Source organism: Lynx rufus, unplaced genomic scaffold, assembly GCF_022079265.1.
Source record: "Lynx rufus isolate CCGP_SWC_20201006 ecotype Redwood Valley unplaced genomic scaffold, mLynRuf1.p SCAF_26, whole genome shotgun sequence".
Taxonomy (NCBI): Eukaryota; Metazoa; Chordata; class Mammalia; order Carnivora; family Felidae; genus Lynx; species Lynx rufus.
The window spans coordinates 11,605,181-11,611,228 of NW_025814841.1; positions in this window are offsets into that span (position 1 = coordinate 11,605,181).

Here is a 6,048-nt window from a genome sequence, read left to right on the forward strand (position 1 = left end):
GAGTCTGTAAGGTAAGTTAGAAGTGAAGGTGTTTTGTGGGGATGGGCATGTCAAAGTTTCAGTTTGACATGTGGCTTAAGATTATCTAGCTCCTGGGGTGCCTGGGTGGTTCAGTCGTTTAAGCATCTGACTCTTGATTTTGGCTCAGGTCATGATCATGAGATGGAGCCCCAAGTCGGGCTCTATGCTAACAGCGCAGAGCCTGCTTGGGATTTTCTCTCTTCTTCTCTGCCTCTCCCCCTCCCTTTCTCTCTCTCTCTCTCTCTCTCTCTCTCTCTCTCTCAAAATAAACATTAAAAAATAAAAAAGATTATCTAGTTCCTTTGTACTTACCAGAAGGTTATTCATTTCAGCATTGTCTGTGAATGCAGCATCTTGAAAACCACCTAAATCCTTATACAGGGGAGAATGATTGAAAATATTATGGCACACCAAAAATCATCAACACCTAGGAATAAACCTAACCAAAGAGGTAAAAGGTCTGTACACTGAAAACTATAGAAATCTTACGAAAGAAATTGAAGAAGACACAAAGAAATGGAAAAATATTCCATGTTCATGGATTAGAAGAAAAAAATATTGTTACAATGTCAATACTATCCAAACCAATCTACACATTCAATGCAATCCCTATCAAAAAAAAACCACTACCATTCTTCACGGAGCTAGAACAAACAATCCTAAAAATTGTATGGAAACACAAAGGACCCCAAATAGCCAAAGTAATACTGAAAAAGAAAACCAAAGATGGAAGCATCACAATCCTGGACTTTAATCTGTATTATAAAGCTGTAATCAGAACATTGTGATACTGGCACCAAAATAGACACAAAGATCAATGGAATAGAATAGAGAACCCAGAAATGGACCCACAAATATATGGCCAACTATCTTCAACAAAGCAAGAAAGAATATCCAATGGAAAAAGGTCTCTTTAGCAAATGGTTCTGAGAGAACTGGACAGCAGCATGCAGAAGAATGAAACTGGACCGCTTTCTTACATCATACACAAAAATAAATTCAAAATGGATGAAAAGACCTAAATGTGAGGCAGGAAACCATCAAAATCCTAGAGGAGAAAACAGGCAGCAACCTCTTACCTGACATGTCTCCAGAGGCAAAGGAAATGAAAGCAAAAATGAGCTATTGGGACCTCATCAAGACAAAAAGAGCAGAAAAGGAAACAACAAAACTAAAAGGCAACCGACAGAATGGGAGAAGATATTCATAAATGACCTATCAGATAAAGGGTTAGTATCCAAAATGTATAAAGAACTTACCAAGCTCAACACCCCAAAACAAATAATCTAGTGGAGAAATGGGCAAAAGACATGAATAGACACTTTTCCCAAGAAGACATCCAGATGGCAAACAGACACATAAAAAGATGCTCAACATCACTCATCAGGGAAATACAAATCAAAACAACAATGAGCTACCACCTCACAACAGTCAGAATGGCTAAAATTAACTCAGGAAACAACAGATGTTGGAGAGGATGTGGAGAAAGGGGAACCCTTTTGCACTATTGGTGGGAATGCAAACTGGTGCAGCCATTCTGGAAAACAGTATGGAGGTTCCTCAAAAAATTAAAAATAGAACTACCCTATGACTCAGCAATTGCGCTACGAGGAATTTATCCAAAGGATACAAAAATGCTGATTCAAAGGGGCACATGTACCTCAATGTTTATAGCAGCACTATCAACAATAGCCAAATTATGGAAAGAGCCCAAATGTCCATCAACTGATGAATGGATTAAAAAGATGTGACACATATATGCAATGGAATACTACCTGGCAATGGAAAAGAATGAAATCTTGCCATTTGCAACACGTGGATGGAATTGGGTATTAGCTAAGCAAAATAAGTCAGAGAAAGACAGTTATCCTATGATTCCACTTGTATGCGGAATTTGAGAAACTCAACAGATAAATATAGGGGAAGGAATGGAAAAATAAGACAAAAACAGAGACGGGCCAAACCATAAGAGACTCTTTTTTTTTTTTTTTTTTTTAAATTTTTTTTCAACGTTTATTTATTTTTGGGACAGAGAGAGACAGAGCATGAACGGGGGAGGGGCAGAGAGAGAGGGAGACACAGAATCGGAAACAGGCTCCAGGCTCTGAGCCATCAGCCCAGAGCCCGATGCGGGGCTCGAACTCACGGACCGCGAGATCGTGACCTGGCTGAAGTCGGACGCTTAACCGACTGCACCACCCAGGCGCCCCGATAAGAGACTCTTAAATACAGGGAACAGACTGAGGGGTTGGTGGAGAGGAGGTGTGTGGAGGGATGGGTTAAATGAATGATGGGCATTAAGGAGTGCACTTTTCAGGATGAGCACTGGGTATCATATGTAAGAGATGAATCACTGGGTTCTACTCCTGAAGTCAAGACTACACTGTATATTAACTAACTTGTACATAGATAAATAAATAAATAAAATAAATATTAAGTGCTAAAAATAGAAGGAAAAATTATGACACATCCACACAATGGAGGTCTATGCATATCAATCCAAAAAAAAATGACGATAACCTCTACGAACTGATTTGGATTGATTTCTGAGACTTTTAAATGAAAAAAAAAAGCAAAGTGCAAAAGAGTATAGTAAGTTACCCTTCATGTAAGAAAGAATGTAAGAAAACACACACATATCTATTTGTGTGGAATATTGGAAGAATAAGCCAGAAGCTAAAGAGACTGGTCACCTACAGAGGATGGGTAAAAAAGAGTTGGACACAAGGGAGGAGGTGGATCACTGAGGATGAGGGAGTGCCTCATTTCTCTGAGCATCCCCGTTTGTACAACTTCAGCTTTTAGAACCATAGAAATGCTAAAAAAAACAAAAACAAAAACAAAAAAACAAACAAAAAAAACCCATAGAAATGCTTCCAATACCTCCCAATAAAAAATGAAAATCAACCAGGGTGTTTGGAGGAGAGGAAGAACCCCAAAAGTGAAGCAAGGGCAATTGAACCTATTAGAAATGAGTACATAACCACACTGAAAGGAAAGGGGCGGGGGAGAACTAAGCAACAGGAAGTCAGTATTTTGACCAGGTATGTAAAGCTGGGACAAAACTGCATAAATAACCTGCTCTAATTAGTAGATCTATTTCTCACAGACATAGCAGTGAGACATAGCAATTATGTCATTATTTTATGTGTATACCAGGACTGAACAGTGAATGTGTGATAGAAAATGAGAGCCAGGTTTCTCACAGTCTGTGGTGGACACCCACCTAAGACGACCTATGTAAGTTACAGCTTCTACAACCAATCTCTTCCCTTTCAGTGAGGGCTGAACCTGTTGCTTCCCACCAGTAGAATATGACAAAGGGGATGTTGCTCCTAGATTAGGTTACATTCTATGGCAAAGGTAGGGATTTTGCAGATGTAATCACAGCCTTAATCAGTGGACTTCAAGATCAAAAAAGAGATTCTCATCGATGGGACTGACCAATCAGGCAAACTCTTTGAAAGAGACTCTAGGGGTCACGGACTTGAAGCAGTTTGCTGCTGGTTTTGAAAGAGACAGCTGCTATGAATTCTACAGCCACAAAGAAAGCCAACTGCCAGTGACCCAGAGAACATGGGGGCAGATCCTTCCTCAGTCAACCCAGTACCACTACTCCTCCATGTAGCTGTTTCTCCCACTTTACTTGCTTCAAGTTACTAGAAATATTCAGGCTCCCACCCACTTTTTCTGTGGCCACCATCCCCCCATTCAGTCTACACCTCTTTCTGCACCATTTGGCCATTCCCACAACTACATGCTCAACTGAATCTCTTATCTTTCTAACATGACTTCATGTCATGACTTCATGACATGACTTCATGTCATGACTTCATGTCATGACTTCATGTCATGACTTCATGACATGACTTCATGTCATGACTTCATGACATGACTTCATGTCAACCTCAGTCTAGGACTTTGTTCCTATGATCGAGCTGCTCAAGAGCTACTGTACAAAATCACACAATTGTGGGGAACAGGACCATGAGATACTTAGGGTATACAAGCTCAAGTGCCATTCTTTGGCCATTCTGCATGCCTCTGATCAACTCTATGCACTTCCCTTTCTTTACTCTCTTCGAGCCCCCAAGTCCAATGCTATCAAACTTTAATGTGCAAACGAACCATCTGGGCAATCTTAGTAAGGATGCAGATTCAGATCCAGTAGGTCTAGGGTGGGGCCAGAGATGCTGCATTTCTTTCTTTTTTTTTTTTTTTAATGCTTATTTATTTTTGAGAGAGAGACAAAGCCTGAATGAGAGCCAGAGAGAGACACACACAGAATCAGAAGCAGGCTTCAAGCTCTGAGCTGTCAGCACAGAGTCAGACGTGGGGCTGGAACTCATGAACAATGAGATCTTGACCAGAGCCAAAGTCAGACACCTAACCGACTGAGCCACCCAAGCGCCCAGAGATGCTGCATTTCTAATAAGATCCCAAGTGATGTCCATGCTGTGAGTTCATGGGCCACATTTTGAGTAGCAAAGCTCTAACCAAACAGTTCTGAAATTTGAGTGAGCATCAGAATTACAGGAGGGCTCTTCAGGCACTCTGGAAAACAGTATAAAGGTTCCTCAAAAATTTAAAAATAGGGGCACCTGGGTGGTTCAGTCGATTGAGCGTCCAACTTCGGCTCAGGTCATGATCTCACGGTCTGTGAGTTCGAGCCCCGAGTCGGGCTCTGTGCTGACAGCTCGGAGCCTGGAGCCTGCTTCGGATTCTGTGTCTCCCTCTCTCTCTGCCCCTCCTCCATTCATGCTCTGTCTCTCTCTGTTTCAAAAAGAAATAAACATTAAAAAAATATTAAAAATAGAACTACCCTATGATCCCGCAATTGCACTACTAGGTATTTACCCAAAGGATACAAAAATACAAATTTGAAGGGATACATGCACCCCTGTGTTTATAGTAGCATTATCTACAATAGCCAAATTATGGAAACAGCCCCAGTGTCCATGGACTGATGAATGGATAAAAAAGACGTGGTATATATATACAATGGAATATTACTCAGCCATAAAAAGGAATGAAATCTTGCCATTTGCAACAATGTGGTGGAGCTAGAGGTCTAATGATAGGCAAAATAAGTCAGTCAAGAGAAAGACAAATGCCATATGATTTCACTCATGTGTGAAATTTAAGAAACAAAAGAAACGAACATGGTGGGGGTAAAGAGTGGAAAACCGAAAAAGACTTAACTATAGAAAACAAAGTGATGGTTACCCGAGGGGAGGTAGGGGCAGGGGATGAGCTAAATAAGTGGTGGGTGGGGATTAAGGAGTGTGCTTGCTGTGATGAGCACCAGGTGTTATATATAAGGGGTGAATCACTAAATTCTACACCTGACAGGCACCTAGCTGGCTCAGTCGGAAGAGCATGCGTTGTGAGTGCGAGCCCGATGTTGAGTGTAGAGATTAAATAAATAAACTTTAAAAATTATTTTAAAAAATTCTACAGGGGTGCCTGGGTGGCTCAGTCGGTTAAGCGGCCGACTTCAGCTCAGGTCACAATCTCGCGGTCCGTGAGTTTGAGCCCCACGTCGGGCTCTAGGCTGATGGGTCGGAGCCTGGAGCCTGCTTCCAATTCTGTCTCCCTCTCTCTCTGTCCCTGCCCCATTCATGCTCTGTCTCTCTCTGTCTCAAAAATAAATAAAACGTTTAAAATAATAATAATAATAAATAAATTAAAAAAATTTTTTTTAAATCTACACCTGAAACTAATACTACACTTTATGTTAACTGGAATTTAAATAAAAACTTGGAGGGAAAAAAAGATGACCTAGAGGGCTCGTTCAAACACAGATCACGGGGTCCCACCTCCAAAGTGTGTAATCAGTAATTCTGGGTTGGGGCCCCAGTATGTGTATTTCTAGCAAGTTCCTAGGTGTGGCTGCTGCTGTGGGTCCAGGGAACACACTTTGAGAGACCACTCAAACCCAAAGCTGTCCTGATCTCTCAGCAGATGAGTGTGTCTTCTCTCTGACAAAGGCAAGGGAGAAGCCTGCGTGGACTCCTGTGGCACCCT